We start from the raw sequence: 15,548 nt of genomic DNA, 5'->3' as shown, positions 1-15,548 counted from the left end.
TGAGCCACCACGTGGTTGCTGGGAATTGAACTCAGGACCTTTGGAAGAGCAGGCAATGCTCTTAACCTCTGAGCCATCTCTCCAGCCCCAAGATGATCTATTTCATGTCTGTGTATTTCCCATAAGAAGTAGTATGCCGGGGATGGAGAGGGAGGGGGAGAGGGAATGGGGGGAGTGGGAGGGTGGTGGGAGGAGGGGCTGAAATGGAAACTTTTATAATTTAATAAAAAAAAAAAAAGAAGTAGTATGCCGGGAGTAGTAGTACACACCCTTCATTCTAGCATTCAGGAGGCAGCAGCAGGTGGCTCTCTGTGAGTTCGAGGCCAGCCTGGTCTAGGGAATGAGTTCCAGGACAGGCAGAGCTACATAGTGAGATCTTGTCTTCAAAAGATAAATAAATAAAATAAAAAGAACTCCAAAGTGGAAACATCTTATTGTTCTTGTGTGGTTGAACAGGTTGTGTAGGTACATCCATTCTAGGAACTATTATTCTGTGGTTAAAAAGTATCATACTACTGATGACATGGGACAGATATGGATGAATCTCAAAACAAAAACAAGAATGTCAGCCAGACTGAAGAGGGAAAAATGCATACTGTTTGGTTTCATCTAGGGAAAAAAATTATAAAAAATGTCAACTAATCTAAAAGCAGCAGATTAGTGGGCACCTGGGGATGGGGCAGGGACAACCATGAAAGGGAGATTAGAAGGGATAAGGAAACCTGGATGGTTAACACACAGATCTGTTACTTTGGTTGTGAGAGGTGATGGATTCATGGGTGTATATCCAAATGTGTCCAATTAAAGTCAGAAATGGTGAGCCGGGTGGTGGTGGTGCATGCCTTTAAACCCAGCACCCAGGAGGCAGAGGCAGGTGGATCTCTTTGAGTTGGAGGCCAGCCTGTTCTACAAGAGCTAGTTCCAGGACAGACTCCAAAGCCACAGAGAAACCCTGTCTCGAAAAACAAAAACAAAAACAAAATAAAATAAAGTCAGACATGGTGGTACACTCCGGCAATCCCAGCACGCAGGACAGCAAGAGGGCAGCAGGTCAAGGCCCCCTAGGCTACATACTGAGTTTGAGGCCAGTCTGGATTACGTGAGATGGATAGTGTCTCAAAAAGCAAGCAAACAAACAAACAATAATGAAGTTATAGACTTAAGTATGGGTAACAGTTGTCCTGAGGGCCATGCTCCTCAGCTGCCATCCTGCTCGACACTGTGGGATCCGTTTATGCTGTGTGGCTTTCATAAAGATGGTCTCTCTGCATTCAACTTTCTTATCTTTCAGTAGAGGGACAAGACCACGCCCATCTGACAGGGCACAGGGCGACACACACACAGTTGGGTCTCTGTCTAAGAGGGCCTCACTTTGAATCAACTGGCTGGCATATTGAAACAAGCAAAACAAAAAAATCATAAGGCAGAAAAACAGACATCTCAGCAGCCAGCTGGTTTGTCCTGAGAGGCACCCTGGGAGCCTGTCCCATGGGACTGGTCAGGGGTTGGCCTCCAGGGCACGAGCAGGGCACCCTTCTTAGGAAAGACTGGAAGCGGGGTAGGCAGAAGGCTAGTTGAACTTCAGTCTCTGCGAGGGCAGCACAGGCCGCCTGTTCATGTCAGGGCTGGGGACAAGGCCAGGTTGGCCCAAGGCCCAGAGAGGCGGGCCAGTTCAGCACCATGGGGCTCAGAGGTAGGGAGCCTGCTGGGACCTTTCTCTGGACACAATGTCCTAGACTGCTTCACAGTTTGGCTGACTGACAGGGAACAGTGGCTGGCAGAGGGTATGGGCAGTTGGCCGACTGGGTGGGGGGCAGCCAGCCTGAGCAAAGGGCTTGTTCTTACAACCTGGCCTGCCACCTTGGCCAAGAAGAGGACCAGCTCTTTGGAGGAAGGAGCCGGACACCCTGTGGGGACCTCAGCAATTCCTCTTTACCTCATGTCTCTGTTTCCCCATATTACTGACTGTTATCATTTGAGCACAATTCTTTCTGAGCAGAACTCCCGAAATGCTGGCCTGGACCCCTTACCTTACTTCCTTACTAGCTGTGTGACTCAATTAAATGACAGCCCCTCTAAAACTCTGCTCTTTCATTTTGGGTTTCGAGAAAGGGTATCGCTACGCAACGTCACAGTGATTTGCCTGCCTCTGCCCGATGAGTGCTGAGATTAAAGGTGTGCACTGCCATATCTGACTTGGAAATACAACTCTTGAGCTGAAAAATAGCATCTGCTACTTCAGGTGTGAGTACATGGCAGGCCTTGAGATGGCGACTCTCACAAAGGAAGTACTTAATGGAATAAGCTTCACTCTTGTGACCGCAACAATGGACAACAATGACATTTGTTTATTAAAGGCTCCTGTGTGCCAGGAACTTTATGTTCATTGTTGAAAACACCACAGTCGGCTCTACACTCTCGTTTTATACACGAGGGACGCACAGCAGACGGCAGGGGGAGGAGCGGCTCTGGCTCTCTAGTAGCCTCCCCTGTGGGCCAAAGCGTCAAGGCCAGCTGAGTGGACCCTAGAGGGGTCTCAAAGGTGGGGACTGCATCAGAGAAGGACTAAGGGGCTCCTCGGGACACAACAGATGACCCCAGAAGCCTGTCCTCATTATGGACATTGTTGGACAGAGTCCCAGGCACATGAGCCAAGGAACTCAGGAAAGCTGGGCTGTCAGGGGGCAGGGGGTTACAGGCATTCCTTCCCTCGTTCGGCAAATGTTCACCAAGGGAAGCTGAGTTTGGTGCTGCCCCCTGTGGTGCTGGAGCCCGCGGTGTCCTGAACACGGAGGGGTCACTTACAAAGTTAGAGCTTCACAAGGAGATGACTGACAGTTTCCTCAGTCTTTTGGTTTGTTTGTTTGTTTGTTAAGATGTTTTTTAATTTATGTGTTAAAGTGTGTGTGGACATGTGGATATATGCATGTGTGTGCAGAGGCCCGAAAAGGGTGTCAGGTCCTCTGGAGCTGAAGTTATATGCAGTTGTGAGCTGTCTGGTATGGGTTCTGGGAATGGAACTTGGGTCATCTGTAAGGGGACCAAGCACTTTGAACGGCTGAGTGACTTCTCTGCTCCCTTGAAAAACTTCTCTATTTTCTTCTCCAGTGCTGGGCTACAGCCCAGAGGCGATGATAAGAAAAGGCAAGCCAGGATGTCACGCGGTGTTGCTTCAGCCCTTGGTTTCCTCAACTATAACAAGACGCTGATGTCCTCCCTCCCCTTTGTCATTTGAAGGTAAGGTGAGCATAAAACCCTGGCTCACATTCCAGGCCACTAAGTAGAGCAGGGACAAAGGTTCTCGTCCTGTCTGTCGTGAGCCAGGCTTAGGAGAGAGAAGTAGAAGTGATTGTCTCCGCTTTGTAAATGAGACAAAGCTGCCAGCATCGGAGAAGGCCCAGATGGCTCCCCATCCTAGAAAAAATGACTCTTATTAGGTGCTCCAAGCAAGTGGGGAGTCATCTGGGACTGGTTCAATTCTGAGGTCACTCTGGGTTGTATGGTGAGTCCCATAGCCCTCCTAGCGATTGGGAGGCTGAGGCAGGAAGATCTTTGCCACTTCCAGATAGGCCTGGTCCTTGTAGTAAATACCAGGACAGCCAGAGCGCGCGCGTGCGCGCGCGCGCACACACACACACACACACACTTCAAACAAACAACTTGCCACAGATAGTGAGTGGTTCACTAAGGTGGGAATGTGAAGAAGGGGCTGTAGTGACTATTATATGTTCCGTTCCTGGGGATCCTACTGGCACTGGACATCAGGACATGGGCTCCAGCTCCACCTGTGGCCTAGAGTAGAGCCAAGGTCCACAAGGAATTGACTATCCCAAGTACTCAGGGCAGAACCCTTGCCCTGTACTATGCCAGGTTCCCTGAGAGATCATCAGGGCCCACTAAGTAAGTTCCCCGGTCATTGGCTATGTTCACCAGGTGACAAGGCTCTTTTTTTTTTTTCTTTCTATGATAGAAGGAAAAGGCCATTTTGTAGGTAGGCGTACTGAGATTCAGAAGCACAGTCAGTCCAAGGTCATTGAAAAGAGTCAAGGCCCAGGCACTGCACCTTTCCCTGAATGGGTGGAACCTTCCTGAGGGGAGGGGGGACGGACACCGAGGTGGGGAGACGGACCGACCTCCCCCAGAAAGAGAAACCGTGGCCTCAGGTGGGGCTGGGCTGTTCACTCATCTCTGCGGACCTAGGCAGCCACGCCCTTAAGCACGGGGTGTGCCCAGCCTGGGCGAGCCCTCAGTTTCCCCGTGGGCAGTAAGGGTAAACAGGAGGCTGGACTCCACAAGGCTGCTCCCCTCCCCGCCTTCCTCTCCCCCCCCTACCCCCGCCCCGTTGAGTGCACAGGAGGAAGAAGGAAAGGAAGGTTATGTAAGGCGAGTCGAGGGCCGGGCAGGCGGGGACGTCCTCCTATGAATAGCCTGCTGTTCCCTGCGCGTGACTGCACGGCCCCCACGGCGCCCGCCGTGCTGGCCTCCGCGTCCGGGGCCTGGGGAGGGAGGAATGTGAGCCGGGATGCAGAGAGGGAGTAGAAGAGCTGGGAAGCAGGGAAGGAGGAGCGGAGCCCGGGAGTCAGGAGTACCAGTGCGAACGGAGGCCTCCGTTCCCCAGCGGCAGTTCGGTTCCTGCAGCCGGCTCGCGCTGACACCGCCTTCCGTCTTGGCGGCCTAGAACTGATTCTGGAGGTGCCGGGGCTGGTACAGCCCCCTCACTCCTGAGAAAAGAGGAAGGGGCACAAGGGCCACTGCATTACCTCTTCTGATAAGGGCATCATCGTCCCCTACTTCGCTGCTGCCCCAGGGAGGCGCCCCTAAAGCAGGGTCACAGTCACTGGGAGGCTGCTTACATTGCTGGATCCAGGTTTTCATATCAGGGCCCTCCTGCTCTTGCACATGGGTCACCTTAGCGATAATTGAACCTCTGCATCCCCAGGTTTGATTCGAATTTGCTTTATTTTCTAACACAGAGTCACTATGTATTCCCTGGCTGGCCTCTAAACCCAGAGGGGTCGGTGTGCCTCTACCTCTCCAGTGCCAGGCCCCTCCCCAGGGTTTCTAAGGTTTGGAAACCAAGTGGGGTAAGTAGGAGGGGCAGGCAGGGACTGAGGCCTGCATTGATATCATGAGCTGGGTGGAAAGTCAGGGCAGAGGGCATGTGACAGCCTCCCCGGAGGATAGATGGGGCCAAGCAGGAACAGCCAAACGTGACCTCAGGTGTCCTCACCCACTGCTCCCCATCCCCTTAATGCCTAATAAGAGATACAGCCAACCCCAACCTCTATCAACTCCAAAACGTGGACCTTGTCCCCACTTTACAAGGTTTGGAGAGGACGTAAGACGTGGACAAAATCCATTCTAGAAAGGGGCAGACTCAAGACCCTACTTAATTCCTTCATCCAGGCACTGGGATAGGAGAGGAAAATAAAAATGAAGGTCCAAACCAGGTGGTGGCGCACTTCTTTAATGCCAACGCTAGGGAGGCAAAAGCAGCCAGGGCTACACAGTGAAACCCTGTCTCGAAAAAACAAACAAACAAACAAACGAAAAACGATCCAACCATTAAAAATATATTGGTCTAGGCCTGGAGAGATGGCTCAGTGGTTAAGAGCACTAGCTGGTCTTCCAGAGGCCCTGCGTTCAATTCCCAGAAACCACATGGCAGCTCACAACCATCTGTAATGAGATCTGGTACCCTCTTCTGACCTGCAGGGGTAGGTGCAGGCAGAACACTGTGTACATAATAAATTAATCTTTAAAAAATATATATTGGCCCACAAAGAGGAAAACAGCAACCACGGTTATCATTATGAGATGGTCTGACGGTGCAGTAGACACGAGAAGCACGAGAAGGTTCCTAGGCAGAGACAGGTGGGGTCAATCCACACAGCCGGAACAGCTTGTTCAACTACTTAGAGGCCTGAGATAACAATCACTTTAGGGGTCCGTGAGCACCTGGATGAGGCTGAGGCTTACAGGTTGCAGATTCAAGAAGGCTTCCCCAAGGAGAATCTTGGCCTGGCAAAAGGTTGAACTTTACTCTGAGCACAGCAGGGGGAAGAGAGGAAGAGTAAGAGATGAACCCCAGCCTCCCTCTTTCCCTCCCTCCCCCAGCTCCATCTTAGTTCTGCAAATGGTTCCTTCAAGAGCTTCGGAACTAGATAGGAGGCCGGATCCCATCCCAGCTGGACATGCTGTGCTTGGAGCAGGCCACTTTGTCCACCTTGGGTCTCAGTGTCATCTAAGAAACTGACAGTGCTACTCCCTACCTAGTCCCTCCTGGTGCTAGGAGTGCCGAGCAGAGTCTGGAGCAGAAGCTCTCTCTGACAGCCCACCAAGCCAAAGGCTTCCATTTGCTCTCCCGTCCTGCCCCACCCTCCGCCAGCCCTCCACTGAGAGGGGAGGGGTCTGTCCAGCAGACTGCAGGATCACAAATGCTAAACTGGCACTGTTTGCTTGTGTCTAGAGCCCCCCAAATCTCTCAAAGTGGGGTCTCAGGAACAAGCCCGCTGATCCCCATTTTTTCAGATGCAGACTGGGATCTGTGAGGAAATGTGACTGATGATCCCTTTTGTCCCTAGCTTCCAGGCACAAAGGGGTAGATTAGGAGCCCCTCTTCCCCTCCCCCTGCCATGTCCCCTCTGCTATTCCCAGCCTCTGCCAGGGACATCCTGTGCCCCTGTGATGTCACTAAGCCCCGGGAGCCCAGGCTGTAGCCGACAGATGTATTTTTAAACTCTCCTGCCTTGGCCAGCTCCCCTCCTCACTCCGCCTATCCCACCTCACACTCTCTGCTCTCTTTCCCACATCTTAAATTAGTCCTCATGCCTGAGAGGCTTCCTTCAGGCTTCCCAGAGGCCATGGGGAACCCAGGCCAGTGCTATGCACTTATGGTCAGAACAAAATCCAGCCTGCCCAGGTAAACAGATAGGTCTCTTGAGAAGGCACTGCTTGCACCTCCAGGGGGACCCTAAAACCCAGAGGATACAGAGGGTCCAGGATCCCACACCAAGGCTAGCAGTCATCAGGTAGATTCCCTACACAACTGAGAGTCCTGGCTGAGTCTCAGAGCAACCACTAAGGCTAGGTTTGATTTTCTTTTTGTCTTTTAAGGACCTTGCTGTGTAGACCAGGCTGGCCTCGAACTCACAGAGATTCACCTGCCTCTGCCTCCCCATGGTTGGGATTAAAGGTGTGCACCATCAGGCCTGACTGGAATCTCCATCTCTGGACAGTTCAGTTTGGAGTGGCAAGAGGGTGAGGTGTAGACTCTGGACCTAGACAGACCTCAGGTTGAATCCTGCCCATGGCATTTCTCAGCTGTACTGCTTTGAGCAGATTACCTCTCTGTGCCTGTTTGCTTACTTGTACAATAGGGTTAACAATATGAAACTCCTGAGAACACTGGGAAAGATTGCTTGGGAACACACCTGAAAAGCACAGAGCGTAAGGCTTGCCATCTAGGAGTGTCCAGCCAGGACCAACATTGTCATCCCTCTTATAAACGCTGCTGGGACTCTTTAATAGTCCAGCTGTGCATCTTGGGACTCCAACGTGGTCCTTGTCCCCAGGGCTCAAAAGTCCAGAGGTCCAGGGGAGGATGAAGGAGAGTATAGCTCTGACAGGGTCTCCAGGAGATGTCTAGGGCAGGGAAGCGTCCAAAGCTAGGCGGGAAGGATGGGATCCTCAACCTTTGCATATGCCTTAGGATTCCCTTCTGGCAAACAGCTCAGAACTCTTGGAGAACTGCAAAGCCCAATATCTGCTTAGGGTCCCCCAAACTTTGGCAGCCTTTCTGTGTTCCGCTAACAGCTCTCTCCCTTTCATCTCCCCAGGGGACAGATTGTCCCTGGCACCAAAAGAGCACGAGCTGGGCAGGCAGACATATTCCTTTCCTACCAAGTGGGTAGAAACCGAAGGAGAAGACTCCTAGACCCCCTCCCTGTCTCCACACTGCAGGGTCAGCAGAAGGCCCCAGAGCTAGGGTTTAAGTTCAGCTCACTGTGTGAGCTCAGCTAAGCCATTACTCTTTCTCTTTTTTCCTGTTCTCTTTTTTCTTCATAAGATGTTTAATTAATTAATTTGTTCGTTTGGTTTTCAAGACAGGGTTTCGCCGTGTAGCCCTGACTGTCCTGGAACTCACTCTGTAGGTCAGGCTGGCTTCGAACGCACAGAGATCCAGCTGCCTCTGCTTCCCAAGTACTGGAATTAAAGACGTGCACCACCACCACCTAGCCATATGTTTATTATTATTATTGTTGTTGTTGTTTGTTTGTTTGTTTTGAGACAAGGTTTCTCTGTGTATCTTTGAAGCCTGTCCTGGAATTTGGTCTGTAGACCATGCTTTTTCTCAAACTCACAGAGATCCACCTGCCTCTGCCTCCCAGAGTGCCCCTGGCTAGAGTTACAGGCAATTGTGAGGTGCCTGATATGGAAGCTGAGAACCAAATTCAGATCTTCTGCAAGAGCAGTTTGTGCTTTTAACTACTAAGTCATTTCTCTAGAACTGAATTCTCAGTTTTCTTATCTGTAAAATGGGCATAAGATTCTATAAAATGGGTTGAATGTATAGAACACAAGCCTATCATGTTCAAAGCTTTGAGTTCAATCTCCAGTGTGTGTGTGTGTGCGCACACACACACCTAAACCTTAAAGGGTTGTTCGGAGAAGAAAATAAAGGGATCTATACAAATCATGTACACATAAACGTTCAGTGAGTCACTCTAAGCACAGGATAGTTACTTCCCCAAGCCCCCCATCTCCCTTCCACACCCCTACCCCTGCCAGCAGGGGCAGGGTTGAGAATCAGATGCTCACTAAGGAGAAAAACCCTGCAAGGGTCTGAATGTAAATACATGTAAATATCTTGCAAATAAGGAAGAACTGTGGCAATGAGAGAGATTATCCACCTATCAGGGATGGGTTGGAGCATTAGAAGTGGGCTGTGCTGCCCTCCCTAAGGGTACTGTCATACTGCTGACTGAGCTGGTTCTCGGGCTCTGGACTCTTGGCATGATGATAAAAGTCTCTCAGTTCCTGGTTCCTGGCCATCTGCCAAAATGAGAAGGCTCCTGAATGTGGGTATACACTTACTTCTAGGCCTTGATACACACGCGTGCATGCACACACACACTGAAGACACATGGATAGTTCAGGTCACAGGCCTCAGGGCAGGGGAGGCCCCTAAGACATCCTATTTGACAGCAGGACATCAAGGCCCCTGGTTTCTTGTCTTTCTGCTTCTTCCCAAGTCCACATACTGCTTGCCTGCATGCAGTACTCACCTGAGCAAGCCCCTCAGCTTCAGTTATAACTAAGCTGGCCAGTTCAACTCCCCAGAATTTCAATCCTTGTTCACGTAATTCCTTTTGACAGACATGGAAATCCAGGCTCTGGGCCAGTCTGTCAGTTGTATCCAGAGGACTAGGGAGAGAGGGTTCAGCTCCAGGTCGAATCTCTTATCCTATACCCTGTGCTCTGGCTGAACTCAGTTCCCCAAGCTCACTCTTTGGAGTCTATGGTCTTTGGAGTCTATGGTCTTTGGAGTCTATGGCCTTTCCCTAGAGCCTAGAAGTCTAGTCTGTGGCAGTTGGTCCTCCCTTTCTCCAGGGTCCGTGGACATCCTAGACTGTATACTAGAGCCATTGGAAGGCCAGTAGTGCAGACCGTCAGCTGGTGCTCCACAGCTCCATCTGGCAGAAGGTGAGGGAGGCTTTGCTCTAAGGACAACCTCAGAAACAGGCCCCTAAGTCACTGCCCTGGATGTGCCTGAATCGCCACCTAGTGGTGGCATGGCCATACCACAACAAGGCCTTGTGCTGGGACTCCACCAGCGGTCCCCATGTGGATCTGGCTGGGTTGTCAGAGAGAAATGTCGGAGTCTAAGGAGGTGTGCAGACAGAGCAGGAGGCACTGTGACACAGGAGGCAACTGGTCAAAGAACTAGATCTGAGTACCAGGTGGAGCCTGGGAGACAGGAGGCTGGCCATTGTGGGCCTTTGGATGCGAGCTCAGATTTGGCTACGAGGGTACTGGGAGTCATCGGACATGCTGGGTGGATGTAATGCTGCTTTGGGAACAGACTGGGATGCTGCAACTCGGGCAGAAGGATGATGCTGGCAGGGGAGGGTGGTGAGGTGGCAGGTACTGGCTGAATCTGAGAACTGGGAGGGCTGTTGGACAGGATGGGGCTGTGACTGAAATCAGGGTGTCAACAGTGACTCTAAGAAGGGAAATGCGAGGGAAGGCGAGGTGCCTGCACATATATGTAGTCCTAGTTGCTGCTTAGGAGGCTGAGGCTGGGGGATTGTTTGAGTCTAGAAGTTCAGGACCAGCCTGAACAAAACAGGAAAGCCCTGTCTCAAAACAAAAATGAAAATGACGAAAGAAAGAGAGAGCAAGAGAGAGAGAAAGAGAGAGACAGAGAAAATATTTTTCCAAGTTGGGGAGGCAGAGATGGCCTAGTTGGGTGGAGGCTCTTACTACTAAGCCTGACAGCCTGAGCTCAGTCCCTGGGACCCACATGGTGGAGGAAGTGGTCTTCTGACCACATGTGCACTGTGGTGGGCATGTGTGGGTATGACATACACATGCTCACATATACAGAGATACTATATCAATATAGTAAAAATTTAAGGAAGGAAATGAATGAGCCAGGTAGGATGGCATACTCCTTTGATCCAATAGGAGGTAGAGGCAGGTGGATGGCTGTAAATCCAAGGCCAGTCCGGCCTACATATAGTTAATTACAGGCCAGACAGGGTTACACAGTGAGACTCTGTCTCAAGGACGTGTGTGTGTGTGTGTGTGTGTGTGTGTGTTAAACAGCTAATCACCAAAAGTCCCACCCCAGGGATGCTGACTTCCATACAGCTGTATAGGTGCCCACTTAGTTAACCGCCCACATTTATATATTAGCAACTCCCAGGAGACACTAGCCTAGTAAGAATGGTTTATTAGAGAGTGAGCCCCAGAACCTGAGGTTATGGAGCCCCTGTGGGGTGAACAGGACAGGATCAAGGAGGAGGCTAAGTGCAGTGGCATTTCAATTGCATTTTAATAAAGTTTGCCTGAAGATCGGAGAGTAAAACAGTTCCACTGCTCAGCCTTACAGACCAGGTTATGGCGAAAGGCACCTTTAATCCCAGTAGCCAGTAGAAGCCATAGAAACCAGGTGGTGCACACCTTTAATCCTAGCCCTAGAGAGGATGATAAAATGGAAGGAAACAGATCTCAACACACAGTCTCATTCTGAGATTCCTGGAGTCAGGATTGCCATTTCAGACTGAGGTCGAGGTAAAAGCCAGTTTCAGATCTTCAGGTTGAACCCCTGAGTTTTTATTAATCCGTGCTTCAGTTGAGGGTGAATCTATAATAGGAATTACTTTCCTTTTGGATCTCAGTTCTGTTTGTAAACAATGCCACTGTGACTGTCCTGTCCCTTGTGTAGCTAAGGCAGATTTACAACTGGGAGAGGGCACCGGTGTTAAGTGGCTGAAATCTCAGGTCTAATGTCCCTCTTCATACCCTCCCAGAAGAGAACATTAAGCCAGAACTCGGTGAGTGTGGTGTCATAGGTGAATCTCTGGGAGTTCGAGGCTAGCTTGGTCTACTTAATTCCAGGGCAACCATGCCCCTATTTCAAAAATAAAACAAACTAAAAAAGCTTATCTTGTTTAGTTTTTTAAATTTATTAAAGCATTAAATGCAGGTGTGTAGAGGTCCGAGGACAACCCTCAGGAATGTTTGGATCTTCCACCATATATGTCCTGGGGGAATGGAACTCAGGTTGTCAGATTTAGCCGAAATTGCCAGCCCCTTCATTGTCATTTTTTTTTTTAAATTAGACCAGGCTGCTAGCCCATGGGAAGGTGCTGCCCCCAGCTGAGTCTTCCCAGTCACTCTAATTTAGATTAGCCCTCAAGGCATGCCCAGGTGCTAACCTAGTCCAGAGGATTGCTCACAGGTGTGCCAGGTTTGCCTTCTAGATCCTGTCAAGTCGGCGGCCCATCTCAACCATCACAGTGGAAGAGCCTAGGTTTTGGGAACAATCTGCACAGGTGTGGGAAAGGATCAGGCAGTGGCTGCCTTCTTCTTGTGTAGACAATAGTTTCTTCCTCTCCACTCCTGCCAAGTAGAGCAGGGCTCTTGCCGCCAGTTTCGTGGACTCAGGCAGTCCATCGGGAGACACCAGATCTGGATCTGGCCACTGTGGCTGACTTCTGCTGGTGAGGGGGAGAGCCAGACACTGGCACCTTGGGTAGGAGAGAACACTGGGGAAAGCAGTGAGGGTTTGGAAGCCGACAGGACTCCAGGGACTTGAGGCTGCTTATCTATCCTACGCTGGTTGGGATCTCAGCTCTGATAGTATGTGGGGGAGACGTGAGCAATTCTGGACCTCAGTTTCTTCTTCTGTAATGTTTATTTCAGCACTGAGGATGGATTGAACTCATAGTTTCAAGCACATTAGGCAAGCTCTGTCCTACTGAGTTATAGTTCTATCCTTTTTTTTAAAAAAAAAATTTATTTATTTATTATGTATACAGTATTCTGTCTGTGTGTATGTCTGCTGGCCAGAAGAGGGCACCATATGGTTGTCAGGAATTGAACTCTGAACCTTTGGAAGAGCAGGTAATGCTCTTAACCACTGAGCCATCTCTCCAGCCCTTTTTTTTTTTTTTTTTTTTTTTTTTGAGACAGGGTTTCTCTATAGCTTTGGAGCCTGTCCTGGAACTAGTTCTTGTAGACCAGGCTGGCCTCGAACTCACAGAGATCCACCTGCCTCGGCCTCCCGAGTGCTGATTAAAGACGTGTGCCACCAAAGCCCCGACTTTTTTTGTTGGGGGAGACAGGTCTCTATAATCCTGACTGTCCTGCAGCTCACTCTGTAGACCAGGTTGGCGTCAAACTCAGAGCTATACCTGCCTCTGCTTCTCGAGTGCTAGGATGAAAGGCGTGGGCTACCACGTAATGCTTGGCTTTTTTCCTCTTTAAACACCAACTCCATTCTGGAGAGTTTTGAGGGTGGAATAGGGAAGTGAGGTGCTTGATGTGTTGAGAAGCAGCAGACCAAGGCATAAAGACCTTTCCCTCCACTAGCTGGGACCCCTGGAAGTCAGCCTGCAGCACACCCACTGGTGGAAGGTAAGCAGAGGCTCACAGGGTGCCCCAGTGCCTGCTGCCTGGATCACACTCCTGACTGAATGTGATGCTACAAACCTCTAGCTGTGAAGGTGGTGCCAGCCTGAGTTCTACAGTAACACCTGGTGGCTGGAGATGGTTCAGTGGTTGTCAGGAGCTCCTACTGTTCTTACAGAGCACCTGAGTTCCTTTCCCAGCACTCCGCTCAGGCGGTTCACAACCAGCTGTAACTGCAGCTCCAAAGGATTCAATGCCTCTGGTTTCCACAGGCCCATGCACTCAGGTGCACATGCCCACATACATATGACTAAAAATTATACATTAAAAAAATCACCAACACCTATTAATCCCAGTACTCAGGAGGATGGGGCAGGGGAATTGTCAATTTCTTAGTATTTATTTGCAGAATGGCTATTCTTTCTTTGTTTTTCAAGACAGGGTTTCTCTGTAGCATTGGAGCCTGTCCTGGAACTTGCTCTGTAGACCAGGCTGGCCTTGAACTCAGAGATCCGCCTGCCTCTTTCAATTTGGTTTTTTGAAACAGGGATTCTGTGTAGACCTATCTGACCTGGAATTCACTATGTAGAACAAAGCTGGCTTTGTGCATGCAGATCCGCCTGCTTCTGTCTCCTAAGTGTTGGGATTAAAGGTATTTGCCACTACCTTCAGGCCAGAATGGCTATTTTTTAAAAAATATTTATTATGTATACAATATTCTGTCTATGTGTATGCCTGCAGGCCAGAAGAGGACACCAGACCCCATTAAAGATGTTTGTGAGCCACCATGTGGTTGCTGGGAATTGAACTCAGGACCTTTGGAAGAGCAGGCAATGTTCTTAACCTCTCAGCCATCTCTCCAGCCCCCCAGAATGGCTATTTTAAAAAGCCTACCTGGACAACCATTCTCCAATCCTCAGGTACAGCTTTTTGTTTGACAAATAATATTACAAATGGTTTCTGGTCTCCGAAACCACAGGGATCCCAAGTATGAACAACTTTGACTATAAAAACGGAGTTGGGGTGGTGGGTGTACAGGCCTTGCTGAGGAAGCAGGAGCTGTTGCTAAGAATGGAGGCAGAGAAGGATTCAGAAGATGGGCAGAGGGGAGGGAAAGGCGAGGTTTGTTTTTCCCCAGACAGGGTTTCTCTGAGTAGCCCTGGAACTCACTGTGTAGACCAAGCTGGCCTCGAACTCAGGCCTGCCTCTGCCTCCCTGGGATTAGACACTTGCTTCAGGCTCTGCTTAGGGTGGCACACCCACTGAGTCACTTCCTGCCCTGAAGAGCTCCTGAGCAATTCAGGGCAGCCTGGGCAGTATACCCAGAGATGCCAATGTAGAGCCACCAATAGACAATGACAAGGCTGGTGCCCCGCAAATGGCTACAGCCTTATTTGGGAGACTTGTCTTTTGAGAACTAGAGAGATGGCTTGCTGTCTGTGAGCACTATTGCTCTTGCAAAGGACCAGAGTTCAGTTCTCAGCACCCATGTGGTTGGTGGCTTACAACTGCCCATAACTCCAGTGTAGGGGCTCTGATGCCCTCTTCTGGCTTCCAGTCACCTGCATTCATTCATACACAAAGTCTCACTCAAAACCCTAAAATTTGTCTTTTGCTTGTGAAAATCTCACAAACGCAGAAAATCTGGTGAAAGGAAAAACAGAAACTTCTGACTTCTACTTGGGACTCAACATTTCCTCTCATGTTGTGCGTTTGCCAGAGAGGTAAATGGTGCCCTGAACATAACCATGCAGCCACAAAGAACATAGTTGTGTAGCTCAGGCTAAACTCTAGTTTATGATTTCCAGAATGGCTGGAATTATAGTCATAGACCACCATGAATAGTTTCCCCCTGAAACATATTCTTTATTCTTGTTTTCTTCTTCTTCTTCTTCTTTTTTTTTTTTTTTTGATTTTTCTAGACAGGGTTTCTCTGTAGCTTTAGAGTCTGTCCTGGAACTAGCTCTTGTACACCAGGCTGGCCTCGAACTCAGAGATCCACCTGCCTCTGCCTCCCAAGTGCTGGGATTAAAGATGTATACCTCCACCACTTGGCTAATTGTGTATTCTTAGTTGATCTTTTTTTTTTTTTTTTTTTAAACAGTTGCTTTGTCATCAGGCATTTGAGTTCCTGGTCTTTTTATTGATTGTTCAGTCTGTTCAAACTACCTTTGCTGTGATGTGTGTCCTCCTCTCTCAAGATAAACAGGGTAGAAATTACTTTCATTTGACAGGTGAAGAAACTGAGGCACAGAGGAGTCAAGTGATTCGGTCAAGGATATCGAGCTGGTTATTGACAGAGGCGCTGCCTGGGACTCCAAAGAGATAAAGTTTTCTGGCTTGGTTCTCATGCTAATAAAGAGAAAGGAGACAAAGGAGGGGAATAACATAAAAGACCATCGTCAAAC

The 15,548-nt window shown here is 49.6% G+C and overlaps 1 long non-coding RNA gene across 2 annotated transcripts; it reads left to right on the top strand.

Annotated features, from left to right (window-relative positions):
* The first annotated feature begins 2,393 nt into the window (after window positions 1-2,393).
* LOC125407470 (uncharacterized) lies at window positions 2,394-15,547 on the top strand. 2 transcript variants are annotated; one of them, XR_007234230.3, is made up of 4 exons: window positions 2,394-2,542; window positions 3,109-3,237; window positions 13,882-14,060; window positions 15,375-15,547. It is a non-coding gene; the product is annotated as an uncharacterized LOC125407470 (long non-coding RNA). The 2 variants fall into 2 exon arrangements; XR_007234229.3 differs by lacking the exon at window positions 2,394-2,542 and adding an exon at window positions 2,700-2,854.
* Window position 15,548: the final 1 nt, after the last annotated feature.

This window comes from Myodes glareolus, chromosome 19 (genome assembly GCF_982192425.1).
Source record: "Myodes glareolus chromosome 19, mMyoGla1.1, whole genome shotgun sequence".
NCBI classification, from domain to species: domain Eukaryota; kingdom Metazoa; phylum Chordata; class Mammalia; order Rodentia; family Cricetidae; genus Myodes; species Myodes glareolus.
This window is presented reverse-complemented; position numbering and strand designations above follow the sequence as displayed.